The sequence below is a fragment of the Triturus cristatus genome, chromosome 8, assembly GCF_964204655.1.
Source record: "Triturus cristatus chromosome 8, aTriCri1.1, whole genome shotgun sequence".
Lineage (NCBI taxonomy): Eukaryota > Metazoa > Chordata > Amphibia > Caudata > Salamandridae > Triturus > Triturus cristatus.
The window spans coordinates 1,696,710,094-1,696,733,615 of NC_140591.1; the positions used below are offsets into that span (position 1 = coordinate 1,696,710,094).

At 51.2% G+C, this 23,522-nt stretch overlaps 1 protein-coding gene and 1 long non-coding RNA gene across 5 annotated transcripts in view; one reads left to right on the forward strand and one right to left on the reverse strand.

The window, feature by feature from the left end:
- The window catches only part of LOC146808632 (uncharacterized), a 119,053-nt gene extending 102,803 nt beyond the window's left edge, over positions 1-16,250 (reverse strand). The window contains exons 1-2 of the long non-coding RNA XR_014968020.1: positions 16,174-16,250; positions 10,511-10,588 (exon numbers count right to left, since the gene is read on the reverse strand). This is a non-coding gene — a long non-coding RNA (uncharacterized LOC146808632). The remainder of the gene's footprint in view (positions 1-10,510; positions 10,589-16,173) is intronic.
- LOC146808631 (immunoglobulin superfamily member 1-like) overlaps positions 1-23,522 on the forward strand; it is a 345,056-nt gene that overhangs the window by 164,064 nt on the left and 157,470 nt on the right. The gene's annotated exons all lie outside the window — the stretch shown is intronic.

Consider the following 23,522-nt stretch of genomic DNA (forward strand, 5'->3'; position numbering starts at 1 on the left):
TGGGTGAACGACGCATGTTTGGAGCCAGGGTTGGGTCTTCCCAGTACTCGCTTTGGCTCCTGCCTCACTGACACTGAGAGATGGGTGAACTACGCATGTTTGGAGCCAGGGTTGGGTCTTCCCAGTAGGTGCTTTGGCTCCTGCCTCACTGACACTGAGAGATGGGTGAACGACGCATGTTTGGAGCCAGGGTTGGGTCTTCCCAGTACTCGCTTTGGCTCCTGCCTCACTGACACTGAGAGATGGGTGAACGACGCATGTTTGGAGACAGGGTTGGGTCTTCCCAGTAGGTGCTTTGGCTCCTGCCTCACTGACACTGAGAGATGGGTGAACGACGCATGTTTGGAGCCAGGGTTGGGTCTTCTCAGTAGGTGCTTTGGCTCCTGCCTCACTGAGACTGCGAGATGGGTGAACGACGCATGTTTGGAGCCAGGGTTGGGTCTTCCCAGAAGGCGCTTTGGCTCCTGCCTCACTGACACTGAGAGATGGGTTAACGACGCATGTTTGGAGCCAGGGTTGGGTCTTCTCAGTAGGTGCTTTGGCTCCTGCCTCACTGACACTGCGAGATGGGTGAACGACGCATGTTTGGAGCCAGGGTTGGGTCTTCCCAGTAGGCGCTTTGGCTCCTGCCTCACTGACACTGAGAAATGGGTGAACGACGCATGTTTGGAGCCAGGGTTGGGTCTTCTCAGTAGGTGCTTTGGCTCCTGCCTCACTGACACTGCGAGATGGGTGAACGACGCATGTTTGGAGCCAGGGTTGGGTCTTCCCAGTAGGCGCTTTGGCTCCTGCCTCACTGACACTGCGAGATGGGTGAACGACGCATGTTTGGAGCCAGGGTTGGGTCTTCCCAGTAGGTACATTGGCTCCTGCCTCACTGACACTGAGAGATGGGTGAACGACGCATGTTTGGAGCCAGGGTTGGGTCTTCCCAGTAGGTGCTTTGGCTCCTGCCTCACTGACACTGAGAGATGGGTGAACGACGCATTTTTGGAGCCAGGGTTGGGTCTTCCCAGTAGGTGCTTTGGCTCCTGCCTCACTGACACTGCGAGATGGGTGAACGACGCATGTTTGGAGCCAGGGTTGGGTCTTCCCAGTAGGCGCTTTGGCTCCTGCCTCACTGACACTGCGAGATGGGTGAACGTCGCATGTTTGGAGCCAGGGTTGGGTCTTCCCAGTAGGTACATTGGCTCCTGCCTCACTGACACTGAGAGATGGGTGAACGACGCATGTTTGGAGCCAGGGTTGGGTCTTCCCAGTAGGTGCTTTGGCTCCTGCCTCACTGACACTGAGAGATGGGTGAACGACGCATGTTTGGAGCCAGGGTTGGGTCTTCCCAGTACTCGCTTTGGCTCCTGCCTCACTGACACTGAGAGATGGGTGAACGACGCATGTTTGGAGCCAGGGTTGGGTCTTCCCAGTAGGTGCTTTGGCTCCTGCCTCACTGACACTGAGAGATGGGTGAACGACGCATGTTTGGAGACAGGGTTGGGTCTTCTCAGTAGGTGCTTTGGCTCCTGCCTCACTGACACTGCGAGATGGGTGAACGACGCATGTTTGGAGCCAGGGTTGGGTCTTCCCAGTAGGCGCTTTGGCTCCTGCCTCACTGACACTGAGAGATGGGTGAACGACGCATGTTTGGAGCCAGGGTTGGGTCTTCTCAGTGGGTGCTTTGGCTCCTGCCTCACTGACACTGCGAGATGGGTGAACGGCGCATGTTTGGAGCCAGGGTTGGGTCTTCCCAGTAGGCGCTTTGGCTCCTGCCTCACTGACACTGCGAGATGGGTGAACGACGCATGTTTGGAACCAGGGTTGGGTCTTTCCAGTAGGTGCTTTGGCTCCTGCCTCACTGACATTGAGAGATGGGTGAACGACGCATGTTTGGAGCCAGGGTTGGGTCTTCCCAGTAGGTGCTTTGGCTCCTGCCTCACTGACACTGCGAGATGGGTGAACGACGCATGTTTGGAGCCAGGGTTGGGTCTTCCCAGTAGGTACATTGGCTCCTGCCTCACTGACACTGAGAGATGGGTGAACGACGCATGTTTGGAGCCAGGGTTGGGTCTTCCCAGTAGATACATTGGCTCCTGCCTCACTAACACTGAGAGATGGGTGAACGACGCATGTTTGGAGCCAGGGTTGGGTCTTCCCAGTAGGCGCTTTGGCTCCTGCCTCACTGACACTGAGAGATGGGTGAACGACGCATGTTTGGAGCCAGGGTTGGGTCTTCTCAGTAGGTGCTTTGGCTCCTGCCTCACTGACACTGAGAGATGGGTGAACGACGCATGTTTGGAGCCAGGGTTGGGTCTTCCCAGTAGGTGCTTTGGCTCCTGCCTCACTGACACTGAGAGATGGGTGAACGACGCATGTTTGGAGCCAGGGTTGGGTCTTCCCAGTAGGCGCTTTGGCTCCTGCCTCACTGACACTGAGAGATGGGTGAACGACGCATGTTTGGAGCCAGGGTTGGGTCTTCCCAGTAGGCGCTTTGGCTCCTGCCTCACTGACACTGAGAGATGGGTGAAAGACGCATGTTTGGAGCCAGGGTTGGGTCTTCCCAGTAGGCGCTTTGGCTCCTGCCTCACTGACACTGCGAGATGGGTGAACGACGCATGTTTGGAGCCAGGGTTGGGTCTTCCCAGTAGGTACATTGGCTCCTGCCTCACTGACACTGAGAGATGGGTGAACGACGCATGTTTGGAGCCAGGGTTGGGTCTTCCCAGTAGGTACATTGGCTCCTGCCTCACTGACACTGAGAGATGGGTGAACGATGCATGTTTGGAGCCAGGGTTGGGTCTTCCCAGTAGGTACATTGGCTCCTGCCTCACTGACACTGAGAGATGGGTGAACGACGCATGTTTGGAGCCAGGGTTGGGTCTTTCCAGTAGGTGCTTTGGCTCCTGCCTCACTGACACTGAGAGATGGGTGAACGACGCATGTTTGGAGCCAGGGTTGGGTCTTCCCAGTAGGTGCTTTGGCTCCTGCCTTACTGACACTGAGAGATGGGTGAACGACGCATGTTTGGAGCCAGGGTTGGGTCTTCCCAGTAGGCGCTTTGGCTCCTGCCTCACTGACACTGAGAGATGGGTGAACGACGCATGTTTGGAGCCAGGGTTGGGTCTTCCCAGTAGGCGCTTTGGCTCCTGTCTCACTGACACTGAGAGATGGGTGAACGACGGATGTCTGGAGCCAGGGTTGGGTCTTCCCAGTAGGTACATTGGCTCCTGCCTCACTGACACTGAGAGATGGGTGAACGACACATGTTTGGAGCCAGGGTTGGGTCTTCCCAGTACTCGCTTTGGCTCCTGCCTCACTGACACTGAGAGATGGGTGAACGACGCATGTTTGGAGCCAGGGTTGGGTCTTCTCAGTGGGTGCTTTGGCTCCTGCCTCACTGACACTGCGAGATGGGTGAACGGCGCATGTTTGGAGCCAGGGTTGGGTCTTCCCAGTAGGCGCTTTGGCTCCTGCCTCACTGACACTGCGAGATGGGTGAACGACGCATGTTTGGAGCCAGGGTTGGGTCTTTCCAGTAGGTGCTTTGGCTCCTGCCTCACTGACATTGAGAGATGGGTGAACGACGCATGTTTGGAGCCAGGGTTGGGTCTTCCCAGTAGGTGCTTTGGCTCCTGCCTCACTGACACTGCGAGATGGGTGAACGACGCATGTTTGGAGCCAGGGTTGGGTCTTCCCAGTAGGTACATTGGCTCCTGCCTCACTGACACTGAGAGATGGGTGAACGACGCATGTTTGGAGCCAGGGTTGGGTCTTCCCAGTAGATACATTGGCTCCTGCCTCACTGACACTGAGAGATGGGTGAACGATGCATGTTTGGAGCCAGGGTTGGGTCTTCCCAGTAGGTACATTGGCTCCTGCCTCACTGACACTGAGAGATGGGTGAACGACGCATGTTTGGAGCCAGGGTTGGGTCTTTCCAGTAGGTGCTTTGGCTCCTGCCTCACTGACACTGAGAGATGGGTGAACGACGCATGTTTGGAGCCAGGGTTGGGTCTTCCCAGTAGGTGCTTTGGCTCCTGCCTTACTGACACTGAGAGATGGGTGAACGACGCGTGTTTGGAGCCAGGGTTGGGTCTTCCCAGTAGGCGCTTTGGCTCCTGCCTCACTGACACTGAGAGATGGGTGAACGACGCATGTTTGGAGCCAGGGTTGGGTCTTCCCAGTAGGCGCTTTGGCTCCTGTCTCACTGACACTGAGAGATGGGTGAACGACGGATGTCTGGAGCCAGGGTTGGGTCTTCCCAGTAGGTACATTGGCTCCTGCCTCACTGACACTGAGAGATGGGTGAACGACACATGTTTGGAGCCAGGGTTGGGTCTTCCCAGTAGGCACTTTGGCTCCTGCCTCACTGACACTGAGAGATGGGTGAACGACGGATGTCTGGAGCCAGGGTTGGGTCTTGCAAGTAGGCGCCGTGCCAATCATTGAGCCCTTTGCTTTAATGCCTCATTTTCCAGCCAAATCACCAACGATGGTGCGAATGCCGCACTGAGGGGGTCACCCAAATAAATGCCTTGAAATGGGATAGCTGAGAAGAGAAACACCCCTCTGATGCCCACACTCCTCCGCTAAGCTTGAGACTGTTCATTCATTCTAGACTTGAATATGCAAGCAGCTCAGACATAGCTATCACTAAAGCGTCGCCTTGAAGCTTGTGCATTGCAAAATGCAGACATGTTATGCTCACGCCTCCTAAGAGGCTAGAACTAGAATTCCAAAATGGCAGCTGTGAACAGTGGAACAGGCGGGCCTTGCACTCTTGATACGCGTCCAGCTTACGCTCGAAAATTTATGATGAAAAGATGGAAAGAATAAAAGAACTTACAGCCAACACATGTTTTGTCTCCTAAACTTCCACAAGCTGCGAGGAGAGCAACCAATACACACACTAACAATGGGTGTCAAAATCTACAACTGGAGGTGTCTCCAGTTAATAAGATTCATTTCTTTTCAATTGGCCTTTCATATTTTTCAAATTTGGCATCATGGCCTGGTAATGTCATAATGTTAAAAAGCAAAAGTATCACACAGTAGAAATGATGTGACCTAAATATCATTTGCTTAAAAATTGTCTGATTGGTTGTAGATTTTCTTTTCATCAATCCAATTCTGCAATAATTACGTTATAATAACAGTATTTTTGTCAGAAGAAAATTTGCTTCTGATAGTCTAAGACCCTAAGCTCTCCAGCAACGACTCTTCTTTAGTTAGTTTTGGAGTAAACTAGTGTCCTCCGGTTGTCAACAAAGATATGGGTTTAGATAAAATGAAACCTCAAAAAGCAATTACTCTGAAGTCATGTGGTTGAGACTGCTCATGTCTGGCCTCCAAACCCACAGCAAGCAAATACAAAGACTCCCATATTGAAACATGTCTGAGTTTTGTGACCTAAACTGCAAGGGAAGTTGTGGAATTTCACTGCCCAAATCAAAGTTTGATTATGAATTCACTAGAGTACTGCTTAGTTTGGGAGATTTCACTGCTGCTGCTGGTGGTCATGAGCAGTAAGGGTGAGCGGAAAGGGTCAACAATGACTCATCTTCTTGAAGTGCATGCCACCATGAGTCTCAAGTTGTGTTCTGGGGTTATCACTAGGAATCCTGGTGCACTTTAAGATCCTCATTTACTCTGCTTTAGACATTAACACATTTGAATATATAATAAAAAATGCATTGTAAAATGCACCGTTGTGGACATTTTTTCCAAACTTTACTTGGGGGAAAACTTCCTCAAGTGCCCCTTGCAGTGACCGGGCTCGCTCGCTGAACCTGCTGGCTATGCACCGTACGGGGACTGGTCTGTTTTATTTTTTGTGTTCTCTGTTCTCTGGTCTGCCTTTCTTGTGCTCTCTGGAAGAATGTCTGTAGGTATGACTGGGCACCCTTGTGCACTGTAAGATCATCCTTTACTATACTGTAAAAGTTGATACATTTGAATATATTATGAAACATATGTTGTAGAATGCACCATTATTGCCATTTTTCCACAAATGTTCTTGGAACTCTCCACAAACCTCCTTGGCAGTAGCCAGGCCAGCATGTTACACATCGTATGGGGACTGGGCTAAAATAACTTGCCTGGGCTGCTTCACGTTCCCGGTCCGGCCCTGGGGGGGACACAGTAGGCTGGATTACATACTGGGGTGTAGAGAAGACATTGGGATCTTTAAACACTCGTCATTACTGAACCCACACCTTGCCGACCACTTCCTACTTGGTGGTTGTCTGCCACCCTGGGCCTAGGCCATTGGCCACGCTGTGGCCGCTAGGAGCTGATATCCTTTCAAGAAATCCAGGGAACCATGATGGACAGGGCAACAGAATGGGAAGCGTATAAAGTAACATTAAAGGGTGAATGCCTTGCAAACGTCTTCGGAGTGCAGAGGGAGCTAGGACGAGAGTTGCTCAGACCGGGGCAAGCACAGGCAGAGCGCGACACCAAAGTCGACCTAAAGCCGGATGAACAGCGATGGCTGTCAGAGCTCAAGCAACAGGTGGGGAAGGTCTGGGGGTGATTAGATTATTACGTACACACATCCGATAGACAAAGACTGTTTAGAGAGGGAGGTAAGGCAGGGAGGATGTTGGTGCTGCTACTTCGGCAGGAGTGTCCACAGATGCACAACCTTGGGCTAACTGGAGACAGTGGGGAGGACATCTTTGACCGGGCCAAAATAAATGCCTGCACACAATACTTAATTTCCGCCTTTGCAGGAAAGCATATGCCGGAAACAGACAGATGGGACAAATACCTGACAAAGGCGGCGTTGCGGAGGCTAACACCTGATCAGCGACAGCGCCTTGAGACACCACAAAAATGTCAGAATTACACGAGGCCCTGGAATCCCTTCCCCGTGGGAGACCTCTGGGGTGGACGGCAGCTGGGGGGAGTTTGTCAGTTGCTCGCACCCCCGCTCCTAGAACGATTGATGGAGGGAGAACGGCGTATTACCACCCTGTATGCGAGAGGAGGCGATGGGATTGATGCTAAAGTCTGGGTAAGACCCGCCTTGCCTGGCCATCTACAGGCCGCTGTCTATGCTTAACGTGGATACAAAGTACTGGCAAACAGACTGCTTTTAGTGGTTCGCTCCCTTATCCACGTCAGCCAAACAAGATTTATACCTGGTAGGAGCACACTGTACAACATGCAACACCTCATCCATGTGATGCAAGCCCAGGCTGATGCCCCCACTCGAGCTGTGGTCGCGGTGTTGGACCTGAGGCACGCATTTGATACGGTAGGGTGGCAGTATATCTGGGCAGTCCTGAGAGAAATGGGATTCGCCCTCAATTTTTAGGTCTCGCCTAGGCAGCGCTGTCTCGTTGAGACATGCAGTATGTACTTTACTAAGCGGCTGACCGCCTCTTTTTAAATGGTTGTTTTCATTTGTGCTCCAGTGTGCCTTTCAAAATTGTGTACTTGGTATTGGTTAATAGTGTTTTAAGTCCCTCCTTTTTGGCTCTTGGCCACGCCTATGGCTATTGGCCCCTTTACTTGTGTTAGGGCCGTTGTTTTGGTTTGTTGTTTTATTTCATGTGCCTTGTTTAAGCTAAGCGCGTGATGCTGACAGAGAGCAGAATGTTTCGGCTTCTGGCGATTGTCTGCCTCCCAGGGCCAGACACAGATATTATTTCAGCTGGCGTGAGGTTTATAAAGTGCAAAAGGTTACAGCCCCTGCTGATCGCGTGCCTCCCAGGCAGAAACACACACTCAGTTTTTCATTAGCAGCTGCTTAGTGTGTATATTCCACACGCTCATATATGTGACATAAGGATTAACTTAAACAAAAATACAAATAAGTATCCTTCGTGTTCCTCTTTAGGATTCTGTATATTTTAAAAAAAATTCAAATTTCTCTTTTAATCGGCTTTGAAGGGCCATCTAAATAATAGGCAATTACATTAGCGGGGCTCTGTTTCCCCCACACACAGTAGGCCAGTCTCACTGCCTGCCCGGCGGGGGCTCCGCTGTAACTTGATTAAATTAAGTAATCGTGCTAAATAAAGGGGATCACAATTTTATGGCTGCTTGAGAAGCACCTGAACTGGCGCGCCTGCCCACACACGGTGAGGGGGCAGTACCAGGGACCGGGTCTGCGAGAAGGGACGAGGCGAGCCTAGGTGCGTTGACTGCTCACACACGGTGATGGGGGCAGTACCAGGGACCGGGTCTGCGAGAAGGGACGGGGCGAGCCTAGGTGCGTGCCTGCCCTCTCACGGTGAGGGGGTCAGTACCAGGGACCGGGTTTGTGAGAAGGGACGGGGCGAGCCTAGGTGCGTGCCTGCCCACACACGGTGAGGGGGGCAGTACCAGGGACCGGGTTTGTGAGAAGGGACGGGGCGAGCCTAGGTGCGTGCCTGCCCACACACGGTGAGGGGGGCAGTACCAGGGACCGGGTCTGCGAGAAGGGACGGGGCGAGCCTAGGTGTGTACCTGCCCTCACACGGTGAGGGGGGCAGTACCAGGGACCGGGTTTGTGAGAAGGGACGGGGCAAGCCTAGGTGCGTGCCTGCCCACACACGGTGAGGGGGCAGTACCAGGGACCGGGTCTGTGAGAAGGGACGGGGCGAGCCTAGGTGCGTGCCTGCCCACACACGGTGAGGGGGCAGTACCAGGGGCCGGGTCTGCGAGAAGGGGCGGGGCGAGCCTAGGTGCGTCGCCTGCCCACACACAGTGAGGGGGGCAGTACCAGGGACCGGGTCTGCGAGAAGGGACGGGGCGAGCCTAGGTGCGTGCCTGCCCACACACGGTGAGGGGGGCAGTACCAGGGACCGGGTCTGCGAGAAGGGACGGGGCGAGCCTAGGTGCGTCGACTGCTCACACATACCTGCCAGAGGCTGCCAAGCGCGTGAGCGAGGGTGCTCCACGCTCCGGAGTGAGTATGGATGGGGGTCTGGACCACTTAATGTATACATAATTTCGACATTTGTTGCGAGTTCTCCGGATGTTAGTGAAGCTCAGCGCTCGCCGTTCGGCCTCTTGGCGCTATATGCAGACGGCACTTGATTATCTTATGTAATACTTTATACTGGTGAACAGTCGATGATCTCACATTGACCCTGGTCCGGCGTGACTAATTTGCTTTCTATGCTTTTATTATTGCTATTTGATGTTATGCCGGAATAGTGCCTGGAAGCGCAGAGCGCTTTGGAGACAACTTTTTAAAATTTTTTAATAACAGGTATATCTTAAACATCAGGTATTGTACACAGCACATAAGTGCAGTTTAATTCGGACAGAACATCAAACAGTAGTTTTTTTATGGAATGTTTACCTTTTGCAATCGGAGGCCCAGGAAGATGGGACGATTTGAGCAGCGTAAACCGATTTTTTTTAATCAAGTGCCAACAACCAAGGTGCGCAGGTTCTGAAGCCAACAACCCAGCTGCATTCTGGTAGTCGTAGTCATTTTTCTATTATGAATCACAGAACTCAGAGAATGAATCTGGGGTGGTGAGCTGTGTGCACGTGATATGGAAAAAGACTGCATCTAAGCAGCCCACTTCTTGTGAGACCGCGAATCAAGTGCACAGGGCGCTCACGTTATTCCATGTGTGTGAGATGTTCCCCGTGACAGGTCATTCATTGCTTTTACCCTTCAGCTCTTGTGGGCGTGGATTCATGATGAGAAAAAGTCCCCCCCAAGGCCTTCAGAGCAAGGCGACCTAATATTGAAGAGGCGAGGCTGAAGGGCCATCTCGCGCCCGACAAGGAGCAATATGAGATCACCAGACATAATTAAATTGCTGAGGATCACACAATGTGTTTAAGTGTTGATTGCTGGGGGAGAACCTTGGTCACCTGGTTACCTATGAACTAATCACACCACCAGATCGTATTTGCCATGTATGTCCAGAGAGCATAATTATATTCACAAACTACTTTGGGGCATATTAACAAGGAACAGGGAAAAATAACGCTAAGGGCGTTTAGCGTTAATATTTTTAACGCCCGCTATAGCTGGATAATATCGCCTGGTTATCGCGTTATTAGCGCCTAGACGATAAAAAATCCAGCGATAGCGGCATTTTGGGAGGTTATCGCTGGTAATGCAGTGATAAAACTACAAGGACAGGGATATCCTTGTTGATAGCCCATGGTGGACTTAGCCATGTAATCCACCTCCCATTGGATTACATGGCTAAGTCTGAAAATTAGCAGACGTAAAAAAGCAGCGTTAACCGTGGTTAGCGCTGCTTTTTTTGTCTCTAACAGGGTTAGCGTGAAGCTTGATAATAGGAGAAATGTCGCTTAGTGACATTTCTCCTATTATTTTGCTCTGGAACGCCCACTTTGCATCTCATTAGAGATGCAAAGGGAAGCGTAGTGAAAAAGGGCGCTAACATGCGATTTTGCATGTTAGCACCCTGTTGTTGATAGGGCGCTAGTTTTATCTCTCCTTTTTTGGCTTTTAAAGCCAAAAAAGCCAAGATAAAGCCCTTGTTAATATGCCCCTTAATTCCAGTGGGTTCCATATTTTGGAGAGTAAACTCACCTTTCTTGGGTCGTGTGCAATCCCGTCACAGCGCCCTTCAGTCCTGCCTGGCCCTCTGGATATGGATTCACTGGTACTCTGGGGAAAGATAAGGAAAAGGAAACCAGGACGGTTGGAACTAAATATTGTGATTTCACAGTTAGGAATTGTAGGGCTCATGTGATGATGTCACATAATTCTGCACTCTTTCATTTTATAACACCATCTCACTCTTACTAGCAGCAGTTAACACCACATAGCCATATGCATGTATGTAGTGTGTGTAGTAAATTTCTTTGCACACAACACATGCAGGTACCTTTGCTTTGTGTCACGGAAGTTGCAAGAAAGTGAGCAGCGAACGCAAGAGTTTCTGTTGGAACCTTTTTGGGCTTCCAACGCAAGACCGGAATCAAACCTCAGGTTGCAACCCTTGGGCACCACTTTAAACCAGCCCAGAGAAAGAGCGGTAGAGTCGGGGAACACAACCCGCAAGTCAACGACAGCCAACGCTTTTGATTCTCATTATGAAGCTGTCAATGGTGACTCCACGTACAGCTGAACTGAATCAGCTGATTGGTAAAGCTAGCTCTGCCCCGTCTTGAAAATACCATTTTGTGTTGTCTGCATTGGCGGTGAATCAAAGGAGGCCATTCGTCGCTTGGAGGCACACGATGAAAGGCGGAGTTGGCAGAGATCTGCTTTGAGGTACTCAACATGTAATAGAGAAGTGAAAGTTGTTGGTGGTCTTAGCTTCAGCCTCTAGATTTGGTGCGTCAGTGTTAAACATAACTGCGCTAAGATGGCAACTTCCTTATATTCCGCCATTAGAGTAGGGCATGGCCATTTAAGTCAACAATAAACATGACATCGCTTTTAGATGAAGTTTTGTGTTGTACCATTTTTCTGCTCTGCTCATCACACTAAGATGTGCTGTCAAGCTGTCTGCTCGCTGGTTCTCTACCAAGGGCACGGACTTAAAGTGTAAGATAAAGGACATGCGGGTTGATTGAGAGGATGTGGTGCTGCAGCAAGCGGAGCAATGGGTAGCCTAATGGTCTTCACCACCTGCCTTCTATATCTATATCTAGGTATCAGTAGGCATAATAAAGGTGATGGAGCAAGGTTTATTTGGTAAAGAAAAAACGTGCTCAGATGCAATCCTTTCAAATAACGTATAACACTATAGTTAACCTGTTTGTGAATACTAATAATTGCATTACACACAATATACAGTATCTAGGGGACGCTTGCCTATGTGTATTACTAACCAGTAACCCAAGTGTCATTAAAATGGCCGACAAAACGTGGGAATTTCACTACGCATGCGTCTACTGCATCTACGTAGTATGACGTTTTCTATGCTTGGAGGGAAACTTTTACAGCTGCGCAATAGCTTTTAAAATGGCCGCTTGAAACTCACATGTTAATGCGCATGTTACTGCTTAAACTAAACTTACAAGTTCTACTAATAGCTAATGCGAAAGATTATTATAAGTAAATGGGATTCGAGTAGAGATAGGTGGTATACAGTCAATTCATTTAATTTGGTATTCTAACATGTCTTTCCCTGACTTTATTATTAGTTCGTATTTGGGCCTCGGAGGGTGACTGAAATCCTTACCCCACCTGATCTGTACGCACGCGGACTAAACCCTGCCCGGAACTATGATGACACCATTGAAACCCAGCCAAGGTCAAGCTGGCAAGAAGCACATGAGAACTTAACCCATCGAACCGGACAAGAGCAACATATATTACAAATCGAATAAATTGTATTAAGCTTAATGTGAAATGCAGACTGTTATCATATTTTGTCCTCCTGCAGCAGCGGAGTGTGTGAGGGCGGGCGGAGCTGTAGAGCAGGAGAGGGGTGGTAGAACACTTCTGTGCGCAATGACTGTTTGGTCGGCCCTCTTATGCGCACTTCCCTCTTCTCCATGCAGGCTGCGTTACAGCCTGCATGGAGAACATGCCCTCCCCTCCAGCCCCAGGCAGAGCGCCGTGTCACAGCGCTCAGACCAATCACAATGCTGCATTGAAGCGTTGTGATTGGTTTAGGGATGGGAGCCTGGGAGCCTGGTTGCCTGTTTCCTGTTCCTGGAGTCGGACACAGGCGAGCAGGAGCAGAGATGCGGGACCGGTGGTAACAAGGTAACTGTTATCATTATTATTTTTTTAATGCAGCGTGCACCCTCGTCTCCCCGCGTGTGCACGCCCCGCCACCCGTGAGCCGTGCCGGCTGCCCTTGTGTAAAGAAGCTCTGACAGGGTATGAATGGCAAACAGCCCTCAGCATGCGCATCAGCTTCCCCTAGCCCATCGGCTGCCCATCCACAACGCTCCAGAGGCCCACGTGGCAGTGTGCGCACGCCTCTCCTGTGCCATGAGGTAGCGGACGGCCCATTCCCCCCAGCCCTGGCCGGCAAATCAGTGCACTGCTAGACATCTGGAACTTTGGCACCAGCCCAGATCAGCGCCCAAGCGCGCAGCAAGCCAAGCGCCCGCCATGTCCTCCATTCCCCCCATCGAGCTCTTCGTGGTAGAGGGACCCCCGTCTGCACAAGCACCCAAGTGGAAGGATTGGGTGAAGCAGCTTTTGATCTTCTTTGAGGCCACGAAAGTCCACAAGGATCAGAAGAGGGCCCTGCTGCTCCATTTGGGTGGGAAGGAAATTCACAAAATCACGAAGACACTCATAGAGGCCACGCCCAAAACGCACCACACTCTCATCAATGTTCTCACTGGATACTTCGAGAGATGGCCAATCAGGACTATGAGCGCTTTATTTTTCGCCAGGCACGACAGCTGCCCGACGAGCCCCCTGATGATTTCCACGCCAGGCTTAACGTAGCGTCCACGTGTGGATTCCGAGACGAGACAGAAGAAATCAGGGGACAGATCATCCAGGGGTGTGCGTCGGTCAAACTCCGAGAAAGAATTTTGGAGGAGTCAGGTAAATCGCTAACAGACATACTGACACTGGGCCATACCAAAGAGTTATCAAAGGCCAGGGCGGCCCACATGGAGGCAGTGCTGCAGTCCCCCATCAAAGTGGAACCAGTGAACGTAATAACGCAGAGGCCCGCACCCGACCCAGCAGGAAGGAACCTGGGAATGCCTCCCAGGGGAATCTGCGAAACTGTGGTTACTGTGGAGGAGTACCCCACAAAGCGGCTGCCTGCCCAGCGAAAATCAAACGATGTGATGGATGTGGCAAATTCAACCACTGCGAGAAGGTGTGTCGTTCGAAGAGATACAGAAAACCCAGACCAATGGTGAACCTAGTTCCGGAAGGAAGTGGTGAAACGAGTGATATGGACGACGACGAGGGGGAGGAACGGATGGTACACACGGTCCACATGATTGGAGTGGCGACTCAGAAACACCGACGGCTGTCCCAATGTCACAAACAAGTAGGCCAGCATGACGTTACGGCCGTTGTGTACACGGGTGCCACAATCAACATCATGTCGGCAGCTTTATACAGGACTATCCAACCGGCTCCCGAACAAAGATCACGGTCTTTGCCTACGGCCAGGACAAGCCCTTGAAGATACGAGGTAAATTTAAGATGTCGTGACTCATGGAACACGTTCCTTTACCACCACAGTGTACATGACTGAAGATGGACAGGGCATGCTGCTTGGTTGCCGAGCAGCGGAGGACCTAAAGATGGTGATATTCGCGTTTGGAGTACATCAGGAATCCATTCAGCACATCCTGACGGAGTTCGCATCAGTGTTCGAAGGAATTGAAAAATTCAACGGCAAGGAAGTGCACCTTCACATGGACCCCGCAGTGCAACCTGTGGCACTATGTCATCAAAGAATAGCATTCCACCTGCGCCCCATGGTGGAGGAGGAGCTAAGGAAGTTAGGAGAAGCTGGCATGATCAAAAAAAAGTGACTGGACCCACGCCGTGGGTATCCCCGATCGTCGTCACTCGGAAGCCCAAACAACCTGACGTCGTTGGGTATTAAGCACAGGAGGATCACCCCTCGTTGGCTGCAAGCCAACGGGGAAGTGGAAAGATTCATGCGGACTCTAAACAAAGTAATACGCATTGCCCTTGAACGCCAACAGTCAATAGAGCTAGCCATCTTCTCCTTTCTCCGAAGCTATCGCAGACCCCTCACACCACCACGGATGTTGCCCCCTGGCATCTGTCCATGGGACGGGTGATCACTAACTCCATCCCCCACCATCTGCAGTGGTGCCCGGCAGCGTCGGGTGATGATCAGGTGGACGCCCACAGGCAGCGGGCACATGCTCAAAACAGCCAACGCCGGAGGGCCCGGCTGGTGCACCTGGAAAGGGGTGACCGGGTCCTATTAAAGAACCTACTGATCAACAGCAAATTCCATCCGCCCTGGACCATTGTCAATGTGAAAGGCACCCGGGTCACTGTGAGAAGAGGGCATGAGTGGGTAACGTGGCCCAGATAGAGGGGTGTGTAGAGAGTTTTCCCCACAAGGGTGCGGCTACATGGTATGCCCCGAGGTCATGTGACCCCTGTTTAATAAACTGGCTACCGCGGACGTGACGTCACTTGGTGCGCGGACGTGAGAGCCATAGACACCGTAACACTGGCTCTGAGTCTTTATTGCTGCTCCCGCGCACTCACTCCTGTACTAGTGTCAGGTTCCTCCGTTCCGATGTCCTCAGGGCGGTGCTGATGCTCTAAAGGGGCCCACCTCTGGATAACCCCAAGTCCGGCATATAAGTTAACACGGACTGTTGGGGTAATCGAGCGGGGGAAGGAAAGGGTAGGGACTGCGGGAGGGAGATCTGAAAAGCAAGAACAGACAAACACCATATGAGCTCCGTTCCTGTAATACCTCTGTATGAACAGTTTACATGAAAACCAGCATTACGTACACTGTCTCGCTCAGCTCACCTGAAAAGCAAAGAAGGTGAGGCTTAACGTATAGGGGAGAGCAAGAGGCAGTGGTAAGGATGCTTCAGGCAACTAGTATACAACAAAAGAAACAAAGACCACACAAATCGGATCGACACTTCAGTGATAATGACACATGGAACACTACATGCCTCAGTCTCTCCACTTGCACATACCCACTTGTGTATGAAGCACTATTCTCATGCCCAGTGGGTATGGCGCCACCCCTTCTTGTGAAGCTTTCTCCTATATCTATAGACGGAACACAAGAAAAGAAACAATAATGATAACTGGCTGCTGAAACGTGACTTGCTACACGCCTTGCTTCTGCCAGTTACTGGGATATGCCATAATTAATTATGCATCATCAATTCCACACTAGATAATCCACGCACACTGGCAGTATGTCTTTACTGCCCCGAAATGCAGTCTAGGAGCGATATGACTATTTGACAATGGTGTCGTTTTGGTAGCGTGATCTCTAGCCACTCGGGGAAAGTCAGGGCTGATAATCACTCATGCTCATACACCCCCCTCCTTGCGTGATCTCCTGAACGGACCTCCTTCCAACGGAGTGATCATGAGGCCTTTCTGGAGGGGTGAGGAGCCTTAAAACCAGAAACGCTCCTCTGCATGAGACCCTCGAGTTATGGTCTCCTCCAACAGAGGGGCGGGCTGGCTCGAGGGTTTTAGAAAAACCCAAACGCTCCTCTGCATGAGACCCACCGTTTCCGGGTCTCGGTCACCAGAGGAGCAGAGGTAGGGATCAGCTTAAACACGCGTACCTCGTTAGTCTTGTTGTCCCATGGAGGGTGCGCAGCCTTCTCGCTGCCCGGTTCCTTGAAACTACGGTGCTTCTCCCCTCGCGTACAGCCAGGAAGAATTATCGGGTCCGAAGGAGTCGACCTTTGCCCTTTTTGCTTCCGCGACGGGCGTTGCGCGAGTCACGTGAGACGTCTCTCGCAATGCCCGCCGGGACTGGTAGTCTCGGGGCAGACGTGCTCTGAGCCGCCGCGTATGGATTACACGGCAGTCGGTGCGCTGTCGATCCGTGATCCTGACAACTAGTGGGACAAGGGGTGCCACACATCACTCCCACTGACAACAGGCAAGGTGTATAGCAGCTTGATTTTGTGGATGAAGACAGAGCTGAAGCCCAGACGACAGAGCAGCGAGAAGAGTAACGGCCATTCTAGTGAATCAAATGTCTAGGTGGCATCCAGTAAGGCTACCACCACAGGCAGGAAGGGGTTAATTTGGTGCATTACAGAGAATTTCATGTATTCCTTTTTTTATTTATTTTGTGGAATGAAAGATTTTAATATGTTTTTTCCTTGTCTGTTATATTTGTATTTGGGAACTGATATCAAACTATAAAATGTAAGTGGATCTCCTTGTCAAAACATATCACATTTGGAAAATCACAGCTGTACTTCATGCCATGTCTCTCATTCTATAACCTTATTTTCTTGTGTATGCTCTCACGCATTTCATTACTACGGCTCCTGATAGCAAGCACATGAACACCTCTAACAATAGAGCACTATAAAGTGGTTCATAACAGAAATAAACATCAAAACTTGAGCATCCCTCGAGCTCATCTTCACTAAGCATGAAAACACAAGATAGTTGAGCACATAAATAAGCATATCGCCTACAAATCATCACCAAAATGAAAGCAAATGAGCACCTCAACGACGGCTGAGCACAAACGTGGCTCCAGTAAAGTTGGCAATAATAGAATAAATTATTTCAACGCATCACTTGCAAATCCACACAGAAAAGAACATAGAACAGCATACATATAAAACCTAGAACCAGAATTATAAGCATTGAGCGTATAAATTGATATTTAGCACATCACAGTACTTAAAAGAAATATCATGACTGACACACACACTGTAAATTAAAACAATAATAATAAAGCAGGCAAATCCTTCACGCAAAGTACTTGAATAATGCACTCAAGGGTAAATTACAGCGCAAGCAACACATTGCATAACTTAGGAAATATGCAAAAGTGTTCACAACATCTTAAACATAACAAATCAAAATAATAAAAGTAGTCACCGTTGTCTCACAGTTGAAAGTTGAAGGAACTAAAATCCCAATGAGTTAAACCAGTTGAAACTGCTCTGTAGGACGGATTACATCAAACTCCACAAGGTGGCAGTTTTGTCAAAAATTTTATATTGAACTGTCTCTCTTGATATTGAACTCTCTCTCGCAACCAAGTTAAGTATTCTGCGATCTGAAAGGCAAAACAAAGGTTGACAGAAGTAGTATAGTTAGGACTCCTAACTTTAGGACTCCTAAACTGAGAAAAACTGAGAAAAATCCAAATTTTAAGACGTTCGGTATTCACAGCAGGCATTTAGGCGTCCTAAAGTTAGGACTCCTAACTTCTGTGAATACCGAAGTGAGTAAGTGCCTTCTGTGAATACGAAAATGGTAGTAAGTTTAGGATTTTGTCTTAAATTAGTTCTGTGAATCGGGCCCTCAGTATTTGAATGGGAATATTGTGGACGACTAAATCCACACTGTTATCATACTTAGGACTAATTTGTCTTTTGGTTTACTCAAAAGAGAGTGCTGTAGAAAAGTTTCTAATATATGTAAACTTTGACCTGATGTCTGCCAGTGCAGCAGGGGTAGGATCGGTACAGTAGCCTTGGTCAAGTTTTTTGATTTCCGCCTTGAGCCGTTCTAGGCCATTTGTTGTGCCATTGTGCGCTATGCAGCTGCCATTGAATGCAATGCGTAGCATGTTCAAGGTCAAACAGGTGCAAAATCTTAACATACCCAAAGGATATGGATCTAGTACCACATATCCTCTGTAAACTTCCCATCCCTTCCCCCTCCCACTCCAACCCCCCAATTAGGTTGAGACTCATTCCTCCCCACTCCCAAGGTGCCTCAACTTGGAAGATGCCAAAGGAACATGGGAATTATCCCTGTGGGTGCGTGGGCTCAGCCAGTCTTCCTCCTTACCATGATGTAGGGTGGCCAAGCGAACTTTTTCACAGTCAAGGGACGATGTGCAAGGTCAGACAGGTGTAAGGTAATAGTGTGCAGTGGCGGCACTGACACGGTCCAGTTAGGAAACCTGGTTTAGGAGGGGTCATGCAGCATGTGCCTTTATAATTAGTCATTGTTACCGATGCAGCCATCTTCAGATGAGCCGAGTGGGCCCGGGAGTGGGATTTTTGCAGTTTCTTAGCAAATGCCATAATACTTTCGGGTCTGTGAAGTAGCTAGGCTTGTCACTGGAGTCTATCCGCAGTTTGGCTGGGTACATGAGAGCATATGTGATGTGTAGCTGCTGGAGCAGGCGTTTGGCAGGTAAAAAGTCGTGTCTTGCAGCTTGTACAGCCAGGGTAAAATCAGGGTAGAATGAAAGAATATTACCTTAGTGTCTGACTTTGCCCATTTCTCTGACTTTTCGCAGGATGGAATCGCGGTCTTAATAGTTTAATATGCGCACTATTATAGGTCGCATGGAAGCTCTCGGGGGAGGCCGTGGGCCGAGGGACCGGTGTGCTCGCTCGACAATGAAGAGACCGGATTTCGTGCAGTAGTGACTCCAGGTAGTCTTCCATTTTGACGATTGTTGTGCATTCAGCTGCCTGTAAAGCAGATGTTGTTCCTGCAAGAGCGGGATTTGAGATCTTCAATCTTGGCACGGATGAGCTCTAGAACCTTGTCCATCTTTAGCAGGCGCTGGCGTCGTCCGCATTTGACACCCTGGCCTCCAATTGCGTTATACGATTGTCATGCGAGTCTACCCTTTGTTTTACTTGGTCAAGTCGAGACGCTAAGTGGCTGATTTTTAGAATCCATCGTTTTTAGACTGGATTTAACCTCCAGAAGCAGGGAACGTATATCCTCGTCTTGTTCTTCCGGTACATCGGTCTGTGTGGCCTGCTCGCCGGCCTCATGGGGTGGGTCTCCGCACCTTGCAGTCCTACTGCCCTCAAAGGTTAGCTTAGGCTGCTTGGGGTCGATTTTCCCCATTATGGCTGTAGTTGGAACACCAGGGCCTGGGAAAGTAATGTGCAATGTTCACATGGTGCGCCGCGATATGGTTAGTTGGTTAAGCCCCGTCTGTTGGGCCACATACGCCCTGACAGTGCGCAGGGGGTTCGGGCCTGCGACCTCTGCCAAAGTCCTCGCTAGCCAGGGCCCGCGCCGTGGTTCTGGACAATGGGAGGCCGTGGGGTGTAGAGCATGCTCAGGGCTTCCTCTAGTTGATTTTCTTGTGCCCCCCACTTAGGGTGCAGCCTGCAACGTAGGGTATGAGCACTGCCGGCCCCACCTTTATTTCTCCTAATAGGCAGGGCACCACCGGGGTAAGCAGGAGTTGGGGTGTCGGGGGCCATGACAGGGCACCCCCGGTGTCAAGCGGAAGGGCGGCCAGGCCAAGAATCACACCGGGGGCTGCAGCCCACTAACATGCCCGGCGCACACTTATCTCAGGGGGAAGGTAACTCCGGCCGTGCCGGCATGCCGAGGCTCAGGTCGTCTCGAAGTCGAGGCAGGCACGGGGGAGGGCGCTCAGGTACGTTATAAGGCACTGTGTGGCGTGAATGGCGGCAAGGACACTGTCCCAATCTTGGGGATCACCCCGAGCCGAGTCTTAGTGTAGGTTGCACGCAAGTGTGATTGGGCCCTCCTGGCCTTTAGGTGCTGTCCACCAGAGCCACAATGCCTCCCAGGCCCCCTCGCCACAGTGCCTTACTTGCAATCTGATGCGTAGGTCTCAACAGCGGGTCCCAGCGTGTCCCTGCGGCCGGCCTCCGCCTCCACGCCAGGCACCCTCACATCCAGGACGCGTCTGCTCTGCAGGGTTTGGAGCCCGCACAGCTGCGTCTGGACTCTGCAAGGCAGCAGCAGTGTTGATGCCCCGGGTGCGGCACGGCCTCAGGTGACCAGTCCCGCCGCATCTCCTCTAGGCCACAGTACCCACTCGGCCTCGTTGCAGCCTCTGCCCAGCCACAAATTATGGCGATGCTGGGAATTCGGACAGGGATGCCAGTGCAGCACAGGGCAGCGACGTCAGTATCTCCTTCCCAGCCGGATCCCGGCTGAGGCCGTCTGGTGTGACAGACCTCCCACAAGCCACGATGGCGCCACTGCCCGGAAGTCAAGCTCTGGTGTCTTCTTCTGTCTTGACAAAACGGCAGTCCCGCCACCAGATGAGTCAGCAACACAGGCTTGCTCTCTGTGCTTCAGAACATACTCGATGCTGCAGGATTTTGGCGGATTTAATCGTTCGGCTAGCAGAGCTCACTTAGAGTTCAGCCATCTTGCCGCCGGCGAGGCCACGCCCCAACCGCAACCAGGATTTAAGGTATTTTCTTTGGCAGGCTTAACTTTGTCCCTGAAATTGCCCGTGCTCCATCACGGTCGAGCTGAACTCATGACCTTATCCGGGTCTGGTGGGACCGGATCACCTCACTTGCCGCTCGGCGCTGTTAAGCGCTACTTTTAACTAACTCTTTAAAATTGCATATCCCCAGATCTACTGATTGGATTTTTGTCGTGTTGGTGTCAAATAATGTAATAATACATTTACTCTATTTTTCTAAATTGATGTGGGGGGTTTCTTGTGTTGTGTTTTTACTTTATTGCTGCATAAATAATGTACTGGTTGCCTCTACTTTAAACCTTACTGTTTTGGTGCCAAGCTACCTGGGGTCACGCACAGGTTAGTTTGGGGTTTGCTTGTATTTCACCCTGACAAGAACTGCCATTGCTGCTTGTGTGGGGTTTCACCCCCCTCAACTAGTAGCCCCATTTCCTGCATTGGTGTTCAGCAGTGAGGCTCATGACTTGTTTTTGTGCTGTTTTTGTGCTGTTCCATACAGTGATTTTATGTTACACTAAAATCCCAGATAAATAATTTGATACCAATTCGAGTCTCTGTGAGAAAGTGGGTTTCTGTTGCAGTAAACCCCCCTTTTTTTTGTTGCCAGATACTGATGCTCTTTGACTTGATGTGCCCTGGGGCCTGCCAATCAGGACCCCAGGGCCTGTGTTCTTTCCTCAAAACAAAACCCAATTGGCAACTCTGGCCACAGGTAGGTCCCTGGTAAATGGTACCCCATGTACCCAGGGCACTGTGACCAGAGAAGGCTCCTAAGGGCTGCAGCACCAATTGTGCCACCCTTAGGGGCCCTGTACCTTTTCACAAACACACTGCCATTGAAGGCTGCGTGTCTTGGTGCAGATCAAAAGTGAAGAGTCAACATGGCACACATCCCTGTGTGCCATGCCTACAAACCACTGTCCTGGCATAGGTCAGTCACCCCACTAGCTGGGTGCACTATGCCAGTGGTGAGGGCACAGAGGCATGATCCCTGTGCCCCTACAGCATCTGCATCCATTCTCAGACATTGTAAGTGCAGTGTACCATTAAAGAGTATATGGTGGTGGGAGGTTGTCATTACGAACTCCACAGTACCATGATGGATACACTGAAGTCTGGGAAGTTTGGTATCAAACTTCTCAGCACATTGTACCCACACTAATGCCAGTGTGGGTTTCAATGTAAAACGCACAACAGAGGGCATTTTAGAAATGCCCCCTGAACTCGACCCACAACCAGTGTTCCAACTGAGTGGCTGCTTAGGCTGCCACCCACCAGTCATATTGCTGGACCCCTGGGTCAAGAGCCATCCGCTCTCGAGGGTCTGCAACAATGCACATCCTGGGACGAGGTGCTAGGTCCCCTGCCCCAGGATGGGCAGGGGAAGCTTCACAGGCCTTCCGCCTTTGTGAGCTTCTCCAGACCACTTGCTGTACTCAGCAACTGGTTCCCACTGGTTCTACCCCCACTTTCAGGTGGGAGAACCGGCGGGAAAAACAAGTGAGGTAGAGAGGTGTACCCACCACTGCCAACTCCACCCCTCAGGTGGGGGAAGCGCGGTGAAGCACAACCTTGAATCCCCACCATCTTGAGGATGGGGGGACCCAGCCAACCAGGGACAGGCTCATGCCCCCCCTCCCACTCGAGAGTGGCAGAATAGGGGGTGTACCCACCCCAGGGAAGGGACCCATTGGTCCCTGCCCTTTACCTACCTGTAACACCCCTAAGTTTAGTAGTTAGGGGCACCCTGAACCTTCCTTCCTCAGATCCAACAACCACAAGAAAAAGAAGAGAAGAAGGACGAGAAGCCGTGCAGAGCTACCAAGAGGATGACGCCCACTGACTTGGCCCCAGCCCTGCAGGCCTGTCTCCCCCTCGAACCTGCTCCTGCAAAACCCCGGCATGTCTAGCGGACAGCAACCTCAAAAACCCCAGAGGACCTGCCTGCCTTCACTTTCCAAGCTGTTTCCCCCGTAATCACCGGACGTGTTTGAACTGCAGCTTCTGGTGCCAGCCAGGACCGCGAATCCAGCCCACTCTGCATCCGCCGAACCCGGCCCGAGCTCGAGTGGAAAAATACCACAAGGAGGTCCCTCCAGCGATCCTGACCCGAGATCCAGTGACCCCTTACCTGCCTCAAGCCTTGTGACTTCCTGACCCGAGATCCAGTGACCCCTTACCTGCCTCAAGCCTTGTGACTACGCCTGCAGCCTCCATCCAGAGGATCCCCCCCTACCGCAACCAGATCGGGTAAGAAAATCCGACGTCCCAAGGCACCCCTGCACCAGACGCCCCACAGCCTTGTGTGCCCAACCCAGTGGTGCCTAACCAACCCTCAACATCCCAACTTACCCCTCGAAGCGGTGGTCACTTCTGGAAGATCCTCGTCCCTGAGCCTGCAGTGTTTCTTTGTCCAGGAGAATCTCCATTGAAATCAACAGGGCACCCGGCCTCAAAACAGCACCCGGACGCCCTAGTGCCGCTGAGGGTGCCCCTTTGGTGCTAACTTGGTCCCCAACTTGCCCTGAGCTTAACCCTTGGAACTTTGCTCCCACAACCCCGTGGCTTGCTTGCCAGCAGCCACCAACCGGAGCCCCCCTATCCTTGGGCCTCAAGACTGCACCCGGCTGCCCGAGTGCCACTGGGGGTGCAACAACAGTGCATCACTGACCCTGGGAGACCCCTGAGTCTAACCCCAGAACCCTAACTCCAAAGACCGAATACTTGCCTCAAAACCGATAACCTGTTTTTCCTCCTAGGATAACA